At 44.9% G+C, this 23,284-nt stretch overlaps 1 long non-coding RNA gene across 1 annotated transcript; it reads left to right on the top strand.

The window, feature by feature from the left end:
- Window positions 1-21,233: 21,233 nt before the first annotated feature.
- LOC124677600 lies at window positions 21,234-22,790 on the top strand. The gene is made up of 2 exons (XR_006994140.1): window positions 21,234-21,617; window positions 21,832-22,790. It is a non-coding gene; the product is annotated as an uncharacterized LOC124677600 (long non-coding RNA).
- The last annotated feature ends 494 nt before the right edge of the window (window positions 22,791-23,284 follow it).

Raw genomic sequence — 23,284 nt, 5'->3', positions numbered from 1 at the left:
ATGGTAAACATTATAGGACTCCATACCGTCTTCCTTGTTGTTCAAAACTCAATACTAGATGTTATCTAGACTCTAGAGAAACCAAATATGCAAACCAAATTAGCAAGCTCTAAGTATTTCTTCATTAATGGGTGCAAAGTATATGATGCAAGAGCTTAAACATGAGCACAACAATTGCCAAGTATCAAATTATCCAAGACATTATAGCAATTTACTACATGTATCATTTTCCAATTCCAACCATATAACAAATTAACGAAGAAGAAACTTCGCCATGAATACTATGAGCTAAGAACACATGTGTTCATACGAACCAGCGGAGCGTGTCTCTCTCCCACACAAGCATGATGAACTTATTCAAACATAAACAAAAACAAACAGACGCTCCAAGTAAAGTACATAAGATGTGACGGAATAAAAATATAGTTTCGGGGGAGGAACACGATAATGTTGTCGATGAAGAAGGGGATGCCTTGGGCATCCCCAAGCTTAGACGCTTGAGTCTTCTTAGAATATGCAGGGGTGAACCACCGGGGCATCCCCAAGCTTAGAGCTTTCACTCTCCTTGATCATAGTATATCATCCTCCTCTCTTGATCCTTGAAAACTTCCTCCACACCAAACTCGAAACAACTCATTAGAGGGTTAGTGCATAATCAAAAACTCACATGTTCAGAGGTGACACAATCATTCTTAACACTTCTGGACATTGCTCAAAGCTACTGGGAAGGTAATGGAACAAAGAAATCCACCCAACACAGCGAAAGAAGCAATGCGAAATAAAAGGCAGAATCTGTCAAAACAGAACAGTCCAAAAAGACGAATTTTAAAAGGGCACCAGACTTGCTCAAATGAAAATGCCCAAATTGAATGAAAGTTGCGTACATATCTGAGGATCACTCACGTAAATTGGCTTAATTTTCTGAGTTATCTACAGAGAATTAGACCCAGATTCGTGACAGCAAAGAAATCTGTTTCTGCGCAGTAATCCAAATCTAGTACTTACTTTACTATCAAAGACTTTACTTGGCACAACAAAACTCAAAACTAAGATAAGGAGAGGTTACTACAGTAGTAAACAACTTCCAAGAAACAAATATAAAACAAAGTACTGTAGCAAAATAGCACATGGGTTATCTCCCAAGAAGTTCTTTCTTTATAGCCATTAAGATGGGCTCAGCAGTTTTAATGATGCACTCGCAAGAAATAGTATTTGAGGCAAAAGAGAGCATCAAGAGGCAAATTCAAAACACATTTAAGTCTAACATGCTTCCTATGCATAGGAATCTTGTAAATAAACAAGTTCATGAAGAGCAAAGTAACAAATATAGGAAGATAAAACAAGTGTAGCATCAAAAATTTCAGCACATAGAGAGGCATTTTAGTAGCATGAAAATTTCTACAACCATATTTTCCTCTCTCATAATAACTTTCAGTAGCAACATGAGCAAACTCAACAATATAACTATCACATAAAGCATTCTTATCATGAGTCTCATGCATAAAATTATTACTCTCCACATAAGCATAATCAATTTTATTAGTTGTAGTGGGAGCAAATTCAACAAAGTAGCTATCATTATTATTCTCATCAAGTGTAGGAGGCATAGTATAATCACAATAAAATTTACTCTCCATAGTAGGTGGCACCAAAAGACCACTATCATCATAATCATCGAAATAGGAGGCAAAGTATCATCAAAGAAAATTTTCTCCTCAATGCTTGGGGGACTAAAAAGATCATGAAAACCAGACTTCCCCAAGCTTAGAACTTTCTACATTATTATCAACAATGGTGTTCAAAGCGTTCATACTAATATTACTACCGACATGCAAATAAGAGTCCATAGGTTTTTTAATTGTCGCATCAAAGAATCCATGTCTTAAGTCAGGAAATAGAATAAGAAGCTCATTGTTGTCCATTGTGCCAAACTAGTGTAAACAAGAAACAAAAAGATGCAATTGCGGGATCTAAAGGAAATAGCTTCGAGCACAAACACAACGGCGCTGAGAAAAATACTTTACACGGGACCGGAGTATGAGTGCCTTTTTACCTTTCCTCCCGACAACGGCGCCGGAAAAGTACTTGATGTCTACGGGAGCTTCTATTCTTGTAGACGGTGTTGGGCCTCCAAGAGCGAGAGGTTTGTAGAACAGCAGCAAGTTTCCCTTAAGTGGATCACCCAAGGTTTATCGAACTCGGGGAGGAAGAGGTCAAAGATATCCCTCTCATGCAACCACCGCAACCACAAAGCAAGAAGTCTCTTGTGTCCCCAACACACCTAATAGGTGCACTAGTTCGGCGAAGAGATAGTGAAATACGGGTGGTATGAATAAGTAGTAGCAACGGCACCGGAAAAGTGCTTTGCCTAGGACGAGTAAACAAGCGGTAGTAACGCAGCGAGTAGTAACGCGGTAAAACGATAAACAAGCGGCGATAGCGATATTTAGGAACAAGGCCTAGGGATTAGACTTTCACTAGTGGACACTCTCAACGTTGATCACATAACGAGAATAGATAAATGCATACTCTACACTCTTGTTGGATGATGAACACATTGCATAGGATTACACGAACCCTCAATGCCGGAGTTAACAAGCTCCACAATAATGCTCATATTTTAGTAACCTTTAGTGTAAGATAGATCAAAAGACTAAACCAAGTACTAACATAGCATGCACACTCGTCACCTTCATGCATATGTAGGAGGAATAGATCACATCAATATTATCATAGCAATAGTTAACTTCGCAATCTACAAGAGATCATGATCATAGCATAAACCAAGTACTAACACGGTGCACACATCGTCACCTTTGCACACGTGCGGGAGGAATAAAACTACTTTAATAACATTGCTAGAGTAGCACATAGATAAATTGTGATACAAACACATTGCAATCATAAAGAGATATAAATAAGCACCTCACTATGCCATTCAACGAGTGAATAAGTATTCTGTGAAATATAGCCTAAGAGACCCACACGGTGCACACACTTGTCACCTTTACACACGTGGGACAAGGAGTCTCCGGAGATCACATAGGTAAAACTCACTTGACTAGCATAATGACATCTAGATTACAAGCATCATCATATGAATCTCAATCATGTAAGGCAGCTCATGAGGTTATTGTATTGAAGCACATAGGAGAGAGATGAACCACATAGCTACCGGTACAGCCCCGAGCCTCGATGGAGAACTACTCCCTCCTCATGGGAGCAGCAGCGGTGATGAAGATGGCGGTGGAGATGGCAGCGGTGTCGATGGAGAAGCCTTCGGGGGCACTTCCCCGCTCCGGCGGGGTGCCGGAACGGAGACTCCTGTCCCCGGATCTTGGCTTCGCGATGGCGGCGGCTCGGAAGGTTTTCCGTATCGTGGTCTTTCGCATCGGGGGTTTCGCGACGGAGGCTTTATATAGGCGAAGAGGCGGCGCAGGAGGGTCGAAGGGGTGGCCACACCATATGGCGGCGCGGCCGGGGCCCGGGCCGCGCCGGCCTATGGTCCGGGGGCCCGAGTGCCCCCCTCCGGTCCTTCCCGGGTGTTCGGATGCTTCCGGTGAAAATAGGAACACGGGTCTTCGTTTCGTCCAATTCCGAGAATATTTCGTTACTAGGATTTCGAAACCAAAAACAGCGAAAACGAGAGCCGGCACTTCGGCATCTTGTTAATAGGTTAGTTCCAGAAAATGCACGAATATGACATAAAGTGTGCATAAAACATGTAGGTATCATCAATAATATGGCATGGAACATAAGAAATTATCGATACGTCGGAGACGTATCAAACCCCCCGAGATGGGTTCTGCCATGATGGCCGCGACGGAACTTTTCGTGGATGGAGGCTCGGGTATTCAGATTTTTCCCGAGATCATGAATAAATAGGCGGAGGGGCGATGTCGGTGGAGGCCAGGGTGGCCCACACCACCCCTAGGCGCGGGCCAGGGCCAAGCCGCGCCTAGGGCAGGTGTGCCCGCCCTGCTGCCCCCTTCGACTCCCCTTTGGACTCTGTCTTCGTTACGGTAAAATATTGACTTTGGCTTTTGTTTCGTCCAATTCCGAGAATATTTCCTGTATGACTTTTCTGAAATACAAAAACAGCAGAAAACATGGAACTGACACTGTGGTATCTTGTTAATAGGTTAGTGTCGGAAAATGTATAAAAGTGCAACGAAGTATGAGCAAAACATATATAAATTAGTGTAGAACAAGCATGGAGCATGAAAAATTATAGATACGTTTGAGACGTATCAAGCCACTGGAGAGATGTTTCTTCAAAACCTAGTGCCATGATAGAACTCCATTGTTTGATATTGCAGAAGGTTCTGATCAAACATCTCTTCCACTAGCTAGTGTTACGATTTTTGAGGCCTCACTGTACCCTAGTTTGTTCAAAACCGAGGCCAAGATGAACTAGAGGTTTTGAAGAATGAGATAGCAATGTTGAAGAACCTGCACAGAACACAAGCATAAATTCTGAGGTCTAGGAAGGAGGAGAGGGAGGGAGAAAGAGAGGTAGTGAGGTCTATGAAGGAGGAGTGGGAGGTAGAAAGAGAGGCATTAAGGGCACAAAATTGAGGCACTAAAACAAGACAGGAAAAAGCTAGAGTATGTCGTCTATGACCTGCTAAAAGTTGGTTCTGTTAACACGGACAAACTTAAGAGGATTAGGGATATTTGTGATGAGTGATGTAAGATAACCCGGCTTGTGATGCACCATAATTAGCCAATGTTTGCACTGCCAAACTTGATTGAACTTCATGTGGTCATCTATTCATTGATCCCAACTAGTATATCATATGTTCAATGCTATGGCCCATGATATGAACATGTAAACTAAATGACACCACAATTGATGCAATCCAACCTTGTAGAAAAGCACAAACACTGCTCGTTGTACCTTGTACTAGGTTAAATAGCATCAACTGTGGTGATTGTAGATTTGAGGCCTTATTGTTTTGAATGCATCATTGTTCGAATTATGTTACTCTTTTGGTCAATGATTAATTTGTGGCACAATCATAGGCAAGGGACTGGCCCTAAACCTAGTCCAATGTGCAAGAATATTGCTTCTACACTGGACTTAGTTTTGGGACATTCCCTTTGCCTACGGTGTTCATAGGTTTGAGGCCTTAAGTGTCTTGTTCTCATTAGGTCTCACAATCATAGTATCATATGAGGGTGGGCCTGCATCATGTTGTGCTCATTCAAATTGTTTCTTCCTCTTGAAGTGCTCTAAGCTGATGTCGGGTGGAGCTGACATCCCTTTTGGCGAGGGCACCTCCAACAAAGCAGCTGGAGAATCCAGCTCTGCTAAGAAGCCAAGGGAGAGGCCTGTCAAGGTTGGGCATTTCCATGACGACGTCAGACCAACCCACTTTGTGTTGTCTCTGGGGTTGAAAATGTTGCCAATCCCGACAGGCTTCCTCCCCTACCTTGGGACCGTCCCCAGGACTATCATCCTCAAGACGAACACCGGATGCTCCTAGATGGTGAACATGAGGGACGTGAAAGGCGCTGCCTGCCTCGATCAGGGGTGGCCTGGATTTTCCATTGCCCACCAGATCAAGATAGGTTACTTCATGACCTTCAAGGTGATGAGGGGCGTCGTCTTCAAGGTCATCGTCTTCGACTACACCATGACTGAGGTGGTCCAGAGGTGCCCACAACATCATCCAGCCCTTGCCATGACCGAAGACCGAAATCTGTACCCGCATTTCTGTGGTACTTTGTTTAATTCCGTGGTGAACAATGTTTGCTGTCTATTGAACTATGTCTGCTATGCCGTTCTGAATATTGTCCTGCTAATATTGTCGTGCTTTGTAGATTTGTGTGGTATATCGTGTTGGATATTGTGTGGTGTGTGCTAAAGTATGTGCTTGATGCTGAAAATGGGTGGTATCCTCACCATTTGGGAAAGATGTGATCACATTCATGTTCCGCACACAACCAAACACACTGATATGTTTCTTCCGAGTGCAAAATCCCTTACCAAACGAACTGCTTCTCGTTTCTCCACTCGAGCCCAAATAAAATTATTAGCATTCTAGCCCGAATCAAGTTTCCACTCATACGTAGTTGTTAGGCTAAATTGTATAAAATGGACATGAACGACAAAAAATATTATTGCCAACCAATCAAGTCGTTGTAGGGAGTCCTCTATGATCCGCGCATGCAACCGCGGCAGCGGTCGTCTCGTTGATCCCGCGGTCGGACGCGGCGATTTTGACAAAAATAACCCTTTTCTGAAAGAAAAGCACGGAACGACCCCATGGCCAAACTAATTCATCGTACTAACCCTTTTGTGTGGCGCCCTTGCCATCAGCGCCACACTTATCTATGTGGCGTTCATGAGAACGACGCCAAACATCCATGCCGATGTGGCGTGGTCGACGGTACTCGCCATTGACCAGCCGACGTGGCAGGATGTGTGACGCCGTTCCCATGGGTGCCACACATTGAAAGTGTGGCGCCGTTCCGAAGGGTGCCACACATCCACTTATGTGTGGCCGCCCGAGCCCGCCCCAGCCCGCTCCAGCCCGACCACTTCTTCTCCTGCTCATCTCTTCTTCTTCCTCCTCCGACCAGCCATCCCACCTCTCTCCCCCACCCAAATCACTCTCAAATCTTGGTGGATTTCGTTGGATCTGTCCGTGGAGATCATTCCCAACCCGTTCCCTGAGGTAATCTCCTCTGTTTTCCTTTTTTTCATCCAATAAATTGATGGATTTGGTCGATCTAGATGTGAAACACTAAATTGATTTGGCAAGTGAAGTTGATGGATTTGAAATCTTAGGGTTAGTTGAAGTAGGACAAGTGGTAGGGGTAGGTTGTATGGGTAGAAACCATAGGTTGATTTGTTTTGATTATAACTAACTAATGAACACATATATGTATGTGTTGTTCACATTATACTAGGGGGATGGAAAGAGTTGTTCATGTTCATCATGTGGACAAGGGCGTCGGCATAGATGTGTGGGACCGTTCGCATGAGCTCCACACGGACAACTATAGCGCTGATGGCAATGGAGCCACATAAAAGGATTAGTTCGGTGAAATAGTTTAACGAGAGATCATTTTGTTAGAGAATGGTTATTTTTATCAAAATCGCCGTTGGACGCGCAGCGAAAACCGGGGCACCGTTTAATGCGGACGCCGCGAGTGCACCGCACGCGGCCGGAATTCCAAAACAGCATTCAAACGCTTCCACGCCCAATCGCTGTACTACTCCGTCTCTCCATCAGTCCTACGGCGGTGCCTGCATCTCCATTAATCCACGCTCCGTACGCGGCAGGTCCAGCTGCGGAGCGATCACAGTACTGTACCACGAACCGGCCGGGCTAGCGCGAGGCCCAGCTCATGGCAAAAGCTGCTGCAACCATCGGGACGCTTTTCTTGGCGGTGGGAGGCGCAAGCAGCGCAGGGAGTCGAATCCACTACTTTCGCCGTGGAAGACACCATCGACCGATCACCGACCTCGACGGATGCTTACAACCACCGCACTGTTCCGCGATCCCGGTGCACCTGCCTGCGCGAGCGCGCATAATTGTCGTCGAGTGCTCGCTCACACGGAAAAGCCAGCGCTCGTACGAAACGCACTACTACTAGTACGTACTGTACGAGCCGAGTCGACGAGACGGCGCCCCAAAGGTATCTAAGAGCATCTTCAGCCGTCTCCCCGACGAGGTCCCCAGGACGTCTTTTTGTCATCTGGATGGACGAAAACTGTCCAGTCGTGCCCTCGGTTCCTTATTTTCGTTCGGATTAGGCATTCATCCGTCCGGAGAGCCCAGACCATCCCCGCCCCCCGGGGAGCGCTCGGGGACTCCGGACGAGAGAAAAGCGGGAACGGGCCCGCTCTATCGGCGAGTGAACAGACGAACCCCACCATTTTGTCGACGCAAATCCCTCCTCCCCTCCCCTTGCTCTCTCGCCGCCGGCACCACCCCTCGCCAATCCGCCGGCGGGTTGCCCCAACTCCGTCGTTCCTCCACCCAGCAGCCTATATTCCGCCGGCCGTCGTACCCTCTACCTATTTTCCGCCGTCGGGCAGCTCCCTCGCGTTGCTCCTCGTCGACACGCCCGCCAGGTGTTCGTCCAACTGCCTGGGCGGATATGGACTCCGACGAGGAGGAGGAGCAGATGTTCGCCGAGCTTCTTGAAGAAGAAACGGCTGCCGCCGCCCAAGACGAGGAGCACCTGCTCATCCTCGCTTGCCTGTCCGACTTGTACGCCGAGTCTGTCATTGGTCGCCGTGGTGGGTCGGCACCAGGTCGCCGGAAGTGCAAGCCGAGGCAGCGAATGGAGGGGTACTGCATGCTCTACGCCGACTACTTCGCCGACGATCCATTGCACGGTGAGGCTGTTTTCAGGCGTCGTTTCAGGATGAGCCGGAAGCTCTTCCTGAAAATTGTGTATGCCCTTCGAGACTACGACTCCTATTTCATATGCAAGTTGGATTGCACCGGGATGGCAGGGTTTCCCGCCCTCCAAAAGTGCACGGTGGCTATGCGGATGCAGGCATATGGAGCTCCTGGTGATTCTGCAGATGACTATCTTCGGATGGCGGAGTCCACCGCCCTTGATTGTTTCTACCGGTTCTGCAGGGCGGTGATAGCAGTGTTCGGGGACTTCTACTTGAGATCACCGACTGTCGAAGACACTGCTAAGATCCTCGCTGTCAATGAAGCTCAAGGATTTCCAGGGATACTTGGAAGCATTGACTGCATGCATTGGAAATGGAAGAAATGTCCGTTTGCGTGGCAGAGAATGTACAAGGGTCACAAAAAAGGCTGCACTGTGATACTTGAGGCAGTGGCTACCCATGATCTCTGGATTTGGCACTCCTTCTTTAGTATGACGGGATCCAACAACGACATCAACGTTTTGCAGTGCTCGCCGGTCTTCTCCAAGCTTGGTGAGGGTCATGCTCCCCTGGTTAACTTTGTGATCAATGGCCGTCACTACAACAAGGGGTATCTATCCAAAGTGGACAATATTTGTGAAGACTATCTCAAGCCCCGACCTTCCGAAGGAGCAGCAGTTTGCCAAGAAACAAGAAGCTTGCCGAAAGGATGTAGAGCGTGCATTTGGTGTCCTCCAGCAGAGATTTGTTGTAGTCCGGTTCTCCGCTTTGACTTGGTCAAAAGATCAGATGTGGGAGGTGATGAACTGTTGTGTGTGCTTACACAACATGATTATCGAGGATGAGCGGAAGCATCCGATACCTCTGAGCGAACAAGCTGCACCATATGACAGAGAGGATCCCCTTGCACAGCCTAACCACCAGGTGCCGGCATCGTGGGCTGCTGATAGCGTGTAACTCACACGTTCGTTGGGAACCCCAAGAGGAAGGTATGATGCGCACAGCAGCAAGTTTTCCCTCAGAAAGAAACCAAGGTTTATCGAACCAGGAGGAGCCAAGAAGCACGTTGAAGGTTGATGGCGGCGGGATGTAGTGCGGCGCAACACCAGGGATTCCGGCGCCAACGTGGAACCTGCACAACACAACCAAAGTACTTTGCCCCAACGAAACAGTGAGGTTGTCAATCTCACCGGCTTGCTGTAACAAAGGATTAACCGTATTGTGTGGAAGATGATTGTTTGCAAAGAAAACAGTAAAAACAAGTATTGCAACGAGATTTGTATTTCAGTATTAAAGAATGGACCGGGGTCCACAGTTCACTAGAGGTGTCTCTCCCATAAGATAAAAGCATGTTGGGTGAACAAATTACAGTCGGGCAATTGACAAATAGAGAGGGCATAACAATGCACATACATGTCATGATAAGTATAGTGAGATTTAATTGGGCATTACGACAAAGTAAATAGACCGCCATCCAACTGCATCTATGCCTAAAAAGTCCACCTTCGAGTTATCGTCCGAACCCCTCCGGTATTAAGTTGCAAAGCAACAGACAATTGCATTAAGTATGGTGCGTAATGTAATCAACAACTACATCCTCGAACATAGCGCCAATGTTTTATCCCTAGTGGCAACAAGCACAACACAACCTTAGAACTTTCTCGTCACTGTCCCGTGTGTCAATGCGGGCATGAACCCACTATCGAGCATAAATACTCCCTCTTGGAGTTAAGAGCAAAAACTTGGCCGGAGCCTCTACTAATAACGGAGAGCATGCAAGATCATAAACAACACATATGTAATAACTTGATAATTAACATAACATGGTATTCTCTATCCATCGGATCCCGACAAACACAACATAGAGTATTACGTATAGATGATCTTGATCATGTTAGGCAGCTCACAAGATCCAACAATGAAGCACAATGAGGAGAAGACAACCATCTAGCTACTGCTATGGACCCATAGTCCAGGGGTGAACTACTCACTCATCACTCCGGAGGCGACCATGGCGGTGTAGAGTCCTCCGGGAGATGAATCCCCTCTCCGGCGAGGTGCCGGAGGAGATCTCCCGAATCCCCCGAGATGGGATTGGCGGCGGCGGCGTCTCTGGAAGGTTTTCCGTATCGTGGTTTTTCGCATCAGGGGTTTCGCGACGGAGGCTTTAAGTAGGCGGAAGGGCAGAGTCGGAGGGCTGACGAGGGGCCCACACCATATTGCGGCGCGGGCCCCCCTATGGCCGCACGGCCCTATGGTGGCGGCGCCTCGTCGCCCCACTTCGTATCCCTTTCGGTCTTCTGGAAGGTTCGTGGCAAAATAGGACCCTGGGTCTTGATTTCGTCCAATTCCGAGAATATTTCGTTACTAGGATTTCGAAACTAAAAACAGCGAGAAACACAGAACTGGCTCTTCGGCATCTTGTTAATAGGTTAGTTCCAGAAAATGCACGAATATGACATAAAGTGTACATAAAACATGTAGGTATCAGCAATAATATGGCATAGAACATAAGAAATTATCGATACGTCGGAGCGTATCAAGCATCCCCAAGCTTAGTTCTGCTCGTCCCGAGCAGGTAAAACGATAACAAAGATAATTTCTGAAGTGACATGCCATCATAACCTTGATCATACTATTTGTAAACATATGTAATGAATGCAGCGATCAAAACAATGGTAATGACATGAGTAAACAAGTGAATCATAAAGCAAAGACTTTTCATGAATAGTACTTCAAGACAAGTATTAATAAGTCTTGCATAAGAGTTAACTCATAAAGCAATAAATCAAAGTAAAGGTATTGAAGCAACACAAAGGAAGATTAAGTTTCAGCGGTTGCTTTCAACTTGTAACATGTATATCTCATGGATAATTGTCAACATAGAGTAATATAACAGGTGCAATATGCAAGTATGTAGGAATCAATGCACAGTTCACACAAGTGTTTGCTTCTTGAGGTGGAGAGAGATAGGTGAACTGACTCAACATAAAAGTAAAAAGAATGGTCCTTCAAAGAGGAAAGCATCGATTGCTATATTTGTGCTAGAGCTTTTATTTTGAAAACATGAAACAATTTTGTCAACGGTAGTAATAAAGCATATGAGTTATGTAAATTATATCTTACAAGTTGCAAGTCTCATGCATAGTATACTAATAGTGCCCGCACCTTGTCCTAATTAGCTTGGACTACCGGATCTTTGCAATGCACATGTTTTAACCAAGTGTCACAATGGGGTACCTCCATGCCGCCTGTACAAAGGTCTAAGGAGAAAGCTCGCATTTTGGATTTCTCGCTTTTGATTATTCTCAACTTAGACATCCATACCGGGACAACATGGACAACGGATAATCGACTCCTCTTTAATGCATAAGCATGTGGCAACAATTATTATTCTCATATGAGATTGAGGATATATGTCCAAAACTGAAACTTCCACCATGATTCATGGCTTTAGTTAGCGGCCCAATGTTCTTCTCTAATAATATGCATGCTCCAACCATTAAGGTGGTAGATCTCTCTTACTTCAGACAAGACGGACATGCATAGCAACTCACATGATATTCAACAAAGAATAGTTGATGGCGTCCCCAGAAGCATGGTTATCGCACAACAAGCAACTTAATAAGAGATAAAGTGCATAAGTACATATTCAATACCACACTAGTTTTTAAGCTATTTGTCCCATGAGCTATATATTGTAAAGGCGAATGACGGAATTTTAAAGGTAGCACTCAAGCAATTTACTTTGGAATGGCGGATAAATACCATGTAGTAGGTAGGTATGATGGACACAAATGGCATAGTGGTTGGCTCAAGGATTTTGGATGCATGAGAAGTATTTCCTCTCGATACAAGGTTTAGGCTAGCAAGGTTATTTGAAACAAACACAAGGATGAACGGTGCAGCAAAACTCACATAAAAGACATATTGTAAACATTATAAGACTCTACACCGTCTTCCTTGTTGTTCAAAACTCAATACTAGATGTTATCTAGACTCTAGAGAAACCAAATATGCAAACCAAATTAGCAAGCTCTAAGTATTTCTTCATTAATGGGTGCAAAGTATATGATGCAAGAGCTTAAACATGAGCACAAAAATTGCCAAGTATCAAATTATCCAAGACATTTTAGAGTTACTACATGTAGCATTTTCCAATTCCAACCATATAACAATTTAACGAAGAAGAAACTTCGCCATGAATACTATGAGTAGAGCCTAAGGACATACTTGTCCATATGCTACAGCGGAGCGTGTCTCTCTCCCACAAAGTGAATGCTAGGATCCATTTTATTCAAACAAAACAAAAACAAAAACAAACCGACGCTCCAAGCAAAGTGCATAAGATGTGACGGAATAAAAATATAGTTTCAGGGGAGGAACCCGATAATGTTGTCGATGAAGAAGGGGATGCCTTGGGCATCCCCAAGCTTAGACGCTTGAGTCTTCTTAGAATATGCAGGGGTGAACCACCGGGGCATCTCCAAGCTTAGAGCTTTCACTCTCCTTGATCATATTGCATCATACTCCTCTCTTGATCCTTGAAAACTTCCTCCACACCAAACTCGAAACAACTCATTAGAGGGTTAGTGCACAATAAAAATTAACATGTTCAGAGGTGACACAATCATTCTTAACACTTCTGGACATTGCATAAAGCTACTGGACATTAATGGATCAAAGAAATTCATCCAACATAGCAAAAGAGGCAATGCGAAATAAAAAGGCAGAATCTGTCAAAACAGAACAGTCCGTAAAGATGGATTTTATTAGGGCACCAGACTTGCTCAAATGAAAATGCCCAAATTGAATGAAAGTTGCGTACGTATCTGAGGATCATGCACGTAAATTGGCTTAATTTTCTGAGCTACCTACAGGGAGGTAGACCCAGATTCGTGACAGCAAAGAAATCTGGAACTGCGCAGTAATCCAAATCTAGTACTTACTTTACTATCAAAGACTTTACTTGGCACAACAAAACATAAAACTAAGATAAGTAGAGGTTGCTACAGTAGTAAACAACTTCCAAGACTCAAATATAAAACAAAAATACTGTAGTAAAAACATGGGTTGTCTCCCATAAGCGCTTTTCTTTAACGCCTTTCAGCTAGGCGCAGAAAGTTTAACTCAAGTATTATCAAAGGGTGGTGCATCTACAGCGGGGTTTGGAGTTTTCTCAACCATGCATAGTATATTGGATACAAAAGTTTCAGCGTCTCCCTTTTCATTAGTCTTGGGCTTGCTACTCTCATCGAACAAATTTTCAGGAACAAGCCAAGCATAGTTATTTTCTAGTGCATCATTCATAGCTAGGAGTTTACATGGTATTGGTGCTTTGATCTCCCCACCATCATTAGCATTATCAGTATATTTCATTCTATACATATCCATTTTTTCAAGTGTTCTTTTAAAGTCGGTATAAAAGCCAAGCCTCTTATGCTTAATAAAAACTTTTCTAGCTTCTATAGCTATATCTTCAAATTCTCGCACTAAGACTTTTAGAACAAAATCTCTCTTCTCTCCCCGCTCCATATCAGAAAGTGTAAGGAACATGTGTTGTATTATGGGGTTGAGACTAATAAATCTAGCTTCTATCATGCGCACCAAACAAACAGAGGCATCTTCATAAGTAGGGACAGCTTTTGCAAGTGGTATATCTTTAAGATCTTCATGCATACTAACATGGGTAAAAAATTCTTCTATATTATCTCTTCCAATTATAGACCCTTGTCCTACCGGTATGTTTTTTGTGGTAAAATTAAAAGGAAACATGATGAATCAAATAAAGTAAATGCAAGTAAACTAATTTTTTTTGTGTTTTTGATATAGAGTGCAAGACAGTAAATAAGGTAAAGTTAGCAACTAATTTTTTTGTGTTTTGATATAAGTGCAGCAAACAAAGTAGTAAATAAAATAAAGCAAGACAAAAACAAAGTAAAGAGATTGAGAAGTGGAGACTCCCCTTGCAGCGTGTCTTGATCTCCCCGGCAACGGCACCGTGAAAAAGAGCTTGATGGCGTGTAACTCACACGTTCGTTGGGAACCCCAAGAGGAAGGTATGATGCGCACAGCAGCAAGTTTTCCCTCGTAAAGAAACCAAGGTTTATCGAACCAGGAGGAGCCAAGAAGCACGTTGAAGGTTGATGGCGGCGGGATGTAGTGCGGCGCAACACCAGGGATTCCGGCGCCAACGTGGAACCTGCACAACACAACCAAAGTACTTTGCCCCAACGAAACAGTTAGGTTGTCAATCTCACCGGCTTGCTGTAACAAAGGATTAACCGTATTGTGTGGAAGATGATTGTTTGCAAAGAAAACAAGTAAAAACAAGTATTGCAACAGATTTGTATTTCAGTATTAAAGAATGGACCGGGGTCCACAGCTCACTAGAGGTGTCTCTCCCATAAGATAAAAGCATGTTGGGTGAACAAATTACAGTCGGGCAATTGACAAATAGAGAGGGCATAACAATGCACATACATGTCATGATAAGTATAGTGAGATTTAATTGGGCATTACGACAAAGTACATAGACCGCCATCCAACTGCATCTATGCCTAAAAGTCCACCTTCAGGTTATCGTCCGAACCCCTCCGGTATTAAGTTGCAAAGCAACAGACAATTGCATTAAGTATGGTGCGTAATGTAATCAACAACTACATCCTCGGACATAGCGCCAATGTTTTATCCCTAGTGGCAACAAGCACAACACAACCTTAGAACTTTCTCGTCATCGTCCCGGTGTCAATGCGAGCATGAACCCACTATCGAGCATAAATACTCCCTCTTGGAGTTAAGAGCAAAAACTTGGCCGAGCCTCTACTAATAACGGAGAGCATGCAAGATCATAAACAACACATATGTAATAACTTGATAATTAACATAACATGGTATTCTCTATCCATCGGATCCCGACAAACACAACATAGAGTATTACAGATAGATGATCTTGATCATGTTAGGCAGCTCACAAGATCCAACAATGAAGCACAATGAGGAGAAGACAACCATCTAGCTACTGCTATGGACCCATAGTCCAGGGGTGAACTACTCACTCATCACTCCGGAGGCGACCATGGCGGTGTAGAGTCCTCCGGGAGATGAATCCCCTCTCCGGCGGGGTGCCGGAGGAGATCTCCGTAATCCCCCGAGATGGGATTGGCGGCGGCGGCGTCTCCGGGAAGGTTTTCCGTATCGTGGTTTTTCGCATCGTGGGTTTCGCGACGGAGGCTTTAAGTAGGCGGAAGGGCGAGTCGGAGGGCCGACGAGGGGCCCACACCATAGGGCGGCGCGGCCCCCTATGGCCGCGCGGCCCTATGGTGGCGGCGCCTCGTCGCCCCACTTCGTATCCCTTTCGGTCTTCCGGAAGGTTCGTGGCAAAATAGGACCCCGGGTCTTGATTTCGTCCAATTCCGAGAATATTTCGTTACTAGGATTTCGAAACTAAAAACAACTAGAAAACAAAGAATCGGCTCTTCGGCATCTTGTTAATAGGTTAGTTCCAGAAAATGCACGAATATGACATAAAGTGTACATAAAACATGTAGGTATCATCAATAATATGGCATAGAACATAAGAAATTATCGATACGTCGGAGACGTATCAGTTGCGCGTTCATCGCTATGCGTCAGGAGATTCGAGACTCCACAATGCATCAACAACTGCAGGATGATCTGGTGGAGCACTTATGGACGCTTCGAGGCAACACCAACTAGTTTCCATTTGATTTGTTTGAAAACTTGTCTTGTTTTGTTAAACTGTAATATTTATTTGTAAAAATAAGCAAAATGTTGGCAGAACTAGCCAAATTCGCGAATTATGCATGAAATTTGTCATCCAAGGATGTTTTTCTCAAAAAAAGGGCGAACCCCAGGTGTTCCAGGTGGGAAGACGGCTGAAACTTCGGCGCTACCCGGGACAAAGTTTCGTCTAATCCAGCAATCCGGCGTTTGTTAAATCCGGATTTTCGCCCGGAGCGTTGAACGGGCTGGGGATGCTCTAAAAGAGACGTACTACTACCTAGGATGGACAAACGTGCGACCGCTGTGTGCCTTTCTGGGGAAGAAACGGGAGGCGCAGGAGGGGCGGCCGGACGAGCGACTTCTGGTGGTGCTGCCTAATGCTCGATCGTAGGATACCTTTGGGTTTGTGGCTGAGAACTGTACCTCCCTGCTCAGTGCTCCAGCTCTGACATGATACCCACCTTCGCGCGCGCTTTACCCACCGTTTGTTTTCGGCGCGCAACAGCTGCATACTGTGGATGATGTAGTTCGGTCGTGCTGATTGCCACGGCATCGTGTCTCGTCTTGTTCACACCCATGAATCCTACGCCTTCTAAAATCTAGCTTTTTTTTTGTTTTTTGAACGAGTTCTAAAATCTAGCTAGTGTAGCGAAACAGAGCAAGGCACTACTACTAGGCACTAGCAGACAAAAAAAAGATGATCGCCCCTCGAGTGCCTGCGTTAGCGTTGCACATATCACCACATCGACGGAATTTTAGCAAGTTCTCCTGGCAGCGTCAACGCGGCTGCCAGCTTCTACGTCACCATCAATGGACAGCTTCGCCTTAAGTGCACGCGTCAGTACTAGCGGCGTAGTCTCACACTCTCACTGCATGCTCCAGGGTTTGGTACATGTCTCTAAGCAAAAGCCTAGGTTCAGAGTCTGATCAGCATGATGGTGGTGTCCTTATGTCGTCCCTCTGATGATTGTAGACACGGCTTGAAAGTTCTTTGTTGCCCTCCTCCGGTGCTTGCCGTTTTCTAAAGGGTGATATTCATGGGTGCAATGTACTTGTCACCCGGTGTCGTCTAATTTAGGGCCTTTTTACGGTAGGGACTAGGAATTATTGACCGTTCAAGTAGGAGATCTAATGGTCTGAATTGATCAATACTTGTTGATTAAATGAGTAGTATTTTACCACCAAAGTACAGATTAGGCAGGTAAAAAAGAGACATGTATCTAATATACTAGGAAACTACCAAGGAGAGTGCATGCGTATCTTTGCCTACCATGTTTCTTCCAATAGTTACGTCAATAATTTGTGAGATACATGTACCGTATTAACTAGTGTGTATACCGTGGGCCACAACGAAAAATTTCTTTTAACGACAGGCTTCATGGAGCTTGTTTTTGATATTCTTCGAAATTAGAACTTAAATTTTTGAAAAAATCCAAAAAAATTTACTATAAGTTGTCAATGACGTATTCTATTGCCTGCAAAATATCAACACAACATAGTTTGTTTTTTGGCCTACGTAAAAATAATAAACACTGATAAATCTGGTGATTTCCGAATTTTACGTTGTGAACCTCAGATCTAGAAATTTGTATTTTTTATTCAACCTAGAATACATAGTATATGTTGCTTTGATATGCGCCACAGAAATTTAAAAAATTTATACAGCTTAGAACACAACAATTCTATGGAGCATATTTTTGTATGCGCTATAGAAATATTTCTATGGAGCACGTTTTTTTAAATGCGTCACAGAGTTCATTTCTGTCAATAAGAGCATCTCCACCGGCGACCCCCAAATAGTCGTCGGCATGGGCGCCGGCACTGCCGTATGGGGTGCGTCGGCACTGTATCCTCTATTTGGGGGTGCTGTTCCCACACCAGCGCCCCCAAATCGGTGGCACCGATAGGAGTTTTTTTTAAGACAAACTAAACATTTATACTTGTAGTTTCATTCTGTCATTTAGGATTGAGGAATGAATAATATTTTAGGGTAAATCCGAGTAAAACATGATGGGATTCGTAGCATAGAAAACAAAAAATTTCCTACCGCAAGAACGAAAACCAAGCCAAGATGCAATCTAGAAGATGGGAGCAACGAGAAGATCATGAGACTAACCCTCGAAGATTTCCAAAGCCTACGAGATTAGATCTCGTTGTTGCAGAAGATGACCACTTGCCGCTTTCAAAAGCGCGTAGAAGATCTTGACGGTGCCACAGTCGGGCAGCACCTCCGTACTCGGTCACACGTTCGGTGTTGATGACGACGTCCTTCTCCCCGTTCCAGCGGGCATCGGAAGTAGTAGATCCTCCTCGGAATCCCGACAGCACGACGGCGTGGTGGCGGTGGTGGTGGAGAACTCCGACAGGGCTTCGCCTAAGCGCTACTAGAGTTGTATGCGGAGGAGGGGCGGCTAGGGTTTGGGGAGAGGGGGGCACCGGCCTTGGTGCCTTTAGGGGTGCGGCCAAGGTGGTGGTTGTGGTAGCCGGCCCCCTCCCCTTGCCCCTCTTTATATAGGTGGAATAGCCCCAAGGGTTTGCCCAGAAAACGAATAAGAGTCCAACTCCTAAACCTTCCATAAGGACGAAACCTACCCAAGGTGGGACTCCTACTCAAGGTGGGACTCCCACCCCTTCCTTGGTGGGGTGGCCGGCCACCATGGGGTGGAGTCCACCTGGGACTCCTCCTCCCGCGGTGATTTCTTCCGGACTCTTCTAGAACCTTCCATAAATACACTGGATCATTTTCAAACCTAGAAAATGACTTCCTATATATGAATCTTATTCTCCGGACCATTCCGGACCTCCTCGTGATGTCCTGGATCCCATCCGAGACTCCGAACAAACATTCGAACTCCATTCCATATTCCATATCTACTTAAAACGACATCAAACCTTAAGTGTGTCACCCTACGGTTCGTGAACTATGCAGACATGGTTGAGACTCTTCTCTGACCAATAACCAATAGCGGGATCTGGAGATCCATAATGGCTCCCAGACATTCAACGATAACTTAGTGATCGATTGAACCATTTACATACAATACCGATTCCCTTTATCATGTGATATTTTACTTGTCCGAGGTTTGATCATCGGTATCTCCATACCTTGTTCAACCTCGTCTCCGACAAGTACTCTTTACTCGTACCGTGGCATGTTGTCTCTTGTGACCAAGTCACATGCTTGCAAGCTAATCATACGACATTCCACCGAGAGGGTCCAGAGTATATCTATCCATCATCGGGATGGACAAATTCCACTCTTGATCCATATGCCTCAACTCATACTTTCCGAATACCTAATCCCACCTTTATAACCACCCATTTACGCAGTGGTATTTGATGTAATCAAAGTACCCTTCCGGTATAAGTGATTTATACGATCTCATGGTCGAAGGACTAGGTAACTATGTATTGAAAGCTTATAGAAAATTGAACTGAATGACGTGATCTTATGCTACGCTTAATTGGGTGTGTCCATTACATCATTCATCTAATGACATAACCTTGTTATTAATAACATCCAATGTTCATGATCATGAAACTATGATCATCTATTAATCAACAAGCTAGTTATACAAGAGGCTTACTAGGGACTCCTTGTTGTTCACATAACACACATGTATCAATGTTTCGGTTAATACAATTATAGCATGGTATGTAAACATTTATCATAAACATAAAGATATATAATAACCACTTTATTATTGCCTCTTGGGCATATCTCCAACAAAACATTATTCACTCCTCGACCCCGGATGACATGTGAAACCTGCCTCATCTCTAGCCTACTACCTACTGGCCACCAGGCTCTGTGGAGGTGGACGATCACCCACAGCTCTCTCATGCTCTCTCCGCTGCTCCTTCGTCGTCGATCCCCCGCTGCTCTCTCCGCCACGAACGTTAAGTAGGCGGATCTATCTGCGGCCACCGCCTCCTGACGCAGCAGCTGATCCAGCTCCTCCCGCTGCCGACGGTGATCCAACTCCTGCCTCTGTAGGCGGAGCTGCGTCTCCGCCAAATGTCGCCGCTCCTAGACTTCGTCCTGACGTTGCTGCTCCTCCCGCGCAGTGCAATTTGCCCCCACTCCTTCTACTGGCGCACCTCCCACAGGCGCTCCCGCTGCCGCCGCGCCTCCTCCCGGTGCCGCCGCTCCGCCTCCTGGTCCTTCCGCTCGTCCGCGACATAGGCATCTACGGTCGCCACTAGCGCCGCCTCCTCCCACGCCTCGTACTCTGCGAGTTGCGGGTCCTCCTCCACGACTTCTACGGTTGCCTCTAGCGCCGCCTCCTCCCATGAATCGACCATTGTGATATTTTTTAGGGTTTAGATTTTTGCACCAATGAGGCGGGGGAATAGGGATAATATAGACCGGCGGCGAGGCGGAAAACCTCCCACGCGACGTCGTGGCGGGAGAGTTTCCCGCGCGGTATCATGGCGGGACAGTTTCCAGCCCATCGTCGTGGCAGCAAAATCTCCCGCGCGGCGCGCTGGCTCACTGACAAGCGGCTCCCACACACAAAAAATTTCGCCTCGCGAGGCGCCAGCGCGCCCGATTCGCGCCCTTCACCAAGGGGCAGACACGGGGTTGCCGGCGTTTCTATTGGGCTCGAAAAAGCAACCGTGCTATTTGGGGCGCCCCGTGGAGATGCTCTAAGCGTTTTCCTATTTCTGTGGAGCACGTCTTCCTAAATGCCCAACAGAAAAGGACGTAGTACTACGTAATATTATTTTATTTTTTCACATGATTTTTTAACTAGTGATAATTACGTGGAATAAACAATATGGTGGAGCTTTATCCATCAATATACGTGGTCTGTATCATTAAGTATCAAATTCTGATGTGATACGATTGCACTTATCATTGTAGAAAATGTAATAAAATCTCCATCATGATTTTTTCCTAGTAATTGGTCCAAAATATCCATAAAATCAACAGTAGGTATTACTCAATACTACTAGTCCTATGGACTAGTAAATTGTACCGTAAAATATTTAGGTAAACACTCTATAACGGAGTCCGATAGGAAGGAAATCATCGGACCGCTCCACTGCCGTCCATCTCTATTCCAATCATGCGGTCCACACCCACTTCCATCCCTGAAACTGCTCCCCAAATCGATCTCCTCCTGGCCGCCTCACGATTCCCCACCGCGCCACCAGTCCTCTCCCCATCTCGCCGCGCCGCCACTCCTCTCCCATCGCGCCGTGCCGTCACTCTTCTCCCCACAACACCCACCTAGCTCGGCTTAGACCTGTGCCTCTACCTGGATGGATTCATGCGCCGGCACCCGTGGTATCCGCCGCTTTGAATCACTCATGCGCCAGCAACACGCGCGGCGCTCCGCCGCGAGAAGATGTCGTTGGGCATCACAAACGGCCGGTTGGCGCAGGTGGTGCGAGAGGCGACTTAACCATGCCGTCTAAGCTATCATCCGGCGACCAAATCTGCAGGCCATAGACTGCTTCGACTGCTCACTTCAGCGATTACACGATCCGGGGAGAGAAGGTAATAGGAACTGACATAGGTCCCCATGTTTGCCTAGTGTCTGAATTTTCTGAACACCAGATCCTTTTAGTCCTCTGCAATTTTAAATTGTGAAATCAAATTTAACATCCGGTCATATATTTTGCATCTTCTAGGTTGTAGATCTTTACGTGGTAGTATCAGTCATGTTCATGTTGCTACAATCTTTTGTTCTACTTGCATGTATGCTTCACAGCCGATTTGTATACCATACACACCGAAGCTCCCATGGTACGCAAGTACATCTGGCCAGCGACGGCAGAAGGTCCAGCTAGCTCCACCAACTAATATCAGGTTCCCATGTAGCTCTATATTTCAGTTTCTATGGTTTGAATTACAAGCCTAGCTACAAACATACCACTTGATGCACTGATTATTTGTTCGTATGACTTAGGCACACAATATTCACTTGTTGTTTACTCGCAGTTTTGATCATCTACATCTTTGCAGTGTCATGGTATTTTTTGGTTTCTAAATTTATATGCTTCCACTAGTTTTAGAAATATTTAACTGCTAAAGAGATCACGTGCTTCATATATATGCAATATGTGCTTTTCATGTCTAGATCAATTGATTGGCACTACAGCCATGCTTCATAAATTCGTATCCATGCTTCAGTACCCAAAATTTGTCCGGAAGCATCCCAATTTGCAAAAACGTAACTACTCTAGTGCTAGTGCGGCTTTACGGCGGCAAAAAAATTCTACTCGATTTTTTTTCTTCAACTAGTGCCATTGTGTGATGCTCTCATCGTACAGTAAGTTTGCTTCAATGGCTATGAGTCTATGCTTCCACCGTGTGTGTTTGCTTCACCCACAGTTTCTAACTGGTGATTCAACATTTATTAGTGCTAGGGTGTGCTTCGTGTTACTAAGTGATGCTTCTATTATATAAACATAATTCTGCCTAACGTGATTCTGGTTGTATAGTCAGTGATGTTGCTATACTGCTGAGTACGCCGCAGCTGGGACACAAATGCCTTATTGAGGAGGAGCTTGCAGGCGTGGGATCATCTATGATCAGCCCATACAACGGTCAATAATACTGGTTGGGAAGAAGTGAGAAAAGTGTTGTTGTAGTAGTGTTAAATTTGTCACTAGAAGAGTTGTAATTTTTTGTTTAAATCAAATAATGTGTACATTGCTTCGTGCTTCATGGCGTGCTTCCACAGATTTTTTGTGAAGCAAATATTTTCATCAGATTGAAATTTGTATTGGTTGCATCAAAAGATGTACTTATTAATAGATCAAAAATACTAGAATGTACAAATAAATATTTATATTGGTCGTAGAAAAAATATTCATGATACGAACAATATGTCACTAGCGCCACAAAAATGATGCTTCTACTGAAGATAGAAGCAAATTTAAATGAATGGAGGTTGAAAAATGGTGACTCCATCGATCAAGGCGAATGCTTCTCCCATCAAGAAAAAATGCATATTGAAAATACAAATCTTAATTATATTTTTACATTTTTTTTAAACGAATTACTAGAAGCACGCTCGCATTATTTTTGAAGCAAATTTATATTTAGTTTGAAACATCAAATAATATTGAACACAAAATTTGCTTCCTAAGGAACCAAATATGGAAACGGATTTGAGCTGCTCGATAACACGGTTTATCAGAATAATTAGTTGCCTACAA

The sequence above is a fragment of the Lolium rigidum genome, chromosome 1, assembly GCF_022539505.1.
Source record: "Lolium rigidum isolate FL_2022 chromosome 1, APGP_CSIRO_Lrig_0.1, whole genome shotgun sequence".
In the NCBI taxonomy this organism is placed as follows: domain Eukaryota; kingdom Viridiplantae; phylum Streptophyta; class Magnoliopsida; order Poales; family Poaceae; genus Lolium; species Lolium rigidum.
Note: the sequence above shows the minus strand (reverse complement) of the source record. Positions and strands in the feature narration are given on the sequence as shown.